This window comes from Mastomys coucha, unplaced genomic scaffold (genome assembly GCF_008632895.1).
Source record: "Mastomys coucha isolate ucsf_1 unplaced genomic scaffold, UCSF_Mcou_1 pScaffold14, whole genome shotgun sequence".
Lineage (NCBI taxonomy): Eukaryota > Metazoa > Chordata > Mammalia > Rodentia > Muridae > Mastomys > Mastomys coucha.
Window position 1 is genome coordinate 91,233,255 of NW_022196896.1, and position 1,558 is coordinate 91,234,812.

Sequence of the window (1,558 nt, forward strand, 5' to 3'; positions counted from 1 at the left end):
CACCTCTGGTCCTGTGGCTGAAACTGCATGGGAGGTCTGATTGGTGAGGGTTGGGACAGCAAAAAGGGAAATACCCTCATAAAAGGGGGGTGTAGGAGAAAAGCATATCCAGCATTCTGGGCATCCAGAGGAATTCTGATCTTTGATGGTTTGTATAGAGGCATTGGTAAGATCAAGAATAAGTTCTGCAGTGCTGGGAGGTCCCATGAGAATAGTAGGTAAATAAAGGGAGGGAGGAGAGGGAATGTGAGTGGCTGAGGAGGGTGTAGTGGGCCTGGGTCATAGTGGCCGTGGGCGTGCTCCTGCAGGGTTATGGAGCGTGACATTAGGGCCAGCAGCTGCAAGATTTCTATTGGGGATTTCTTTAAGAAGTTTAATCTTAAAGGTAAGACCGAAGTCATATTTATTCTTATAGACTCGTAGGCCCCATTCAAACCCACGGCCCATCCAATCTAAGTTCTTGGCTGCGTCTGTGAATGAAATTTCAAGGGGGTTGCACCATCCCCTGCCTGTGGTCTCAGGGCCACACTGATCGTTCGGGGGCATCTCATTTGGGCCATAAACCTCTTTTACAGGGAACCTTTGTTGAACAGTGATGTAATCCCAGGATGATGAAGGTTTCCAATAGGTATCCCCTGTGGTTTCGCACCCCCAGGAGGCACAATAGTAGTCTGAGTCTCAGCCACATTTATAATTAAGGGATCTAGGGCAGTGTGTGGATCCAGGGCATATATATATCCCCCCGGGTGAGAGGGCCAGAGCAGCCCATCTAACAGTATTGTTACACCCTGGGTCTGTACTACTGTCAGAATTTTCTGGCGCTTGGGCTAGGGGCCAAAATTGTGCCTGGAGTCCCCAATCAGGAGAGGCCCCAAGGGCCAGGGCACAAAGATCAATCTGTAATTTGGGCCAATGGGCCTCAGTCCCCAGGCTGGCACTTGAATTAACTATATCTCCAGCCTGGTTAATAATAACCCAGGTGTAATTGTAGACCATATAGGGGTTGTTGTTGGGGATACTTACGACACCCCAAGAGCAGAGCAGAGGCAGGGAAAGCACGATTCTGAAAAAGAGCACAATTAAACACTTTTCTCAGGGGCTGTCCCTGGAAGAGTTGTTGGACTAGCCAATTTTACCAGCCTTTCAGGGAGCCAACGGGCAGCCTGTTGGGATTGATCATAGACACAGGCATGTCCTTTACCCCAAATAAGCACAGGGTCAGGACCGTTCCATTGATGAGTTAGTGGATCTTTCTACAACACTTGAGCTTAAGTATCTGTAGTTGAAGCCAAAATCTGTCTGCTGCAGATTTTCCTTGGTTATCAAGGGTCAAGAAATTAAGCACGAATAAAGCATGGTTTAACAGATTTTTATGATTATTTGTGGAGGGGTACAAAATTCCTCCTGAATGTTTGAGTTTTAAAATCATATTCTTTAAGGTTTGATGAGCTCTTTCTACTATGCCCTGTCCCTGAGGGTTATAAGAAATACCAGTGATATGTCTGATCTGTAATTGAGCACAGAAGCTTCTAAAAGAGGAGCTGGTATAGCCAGGCCC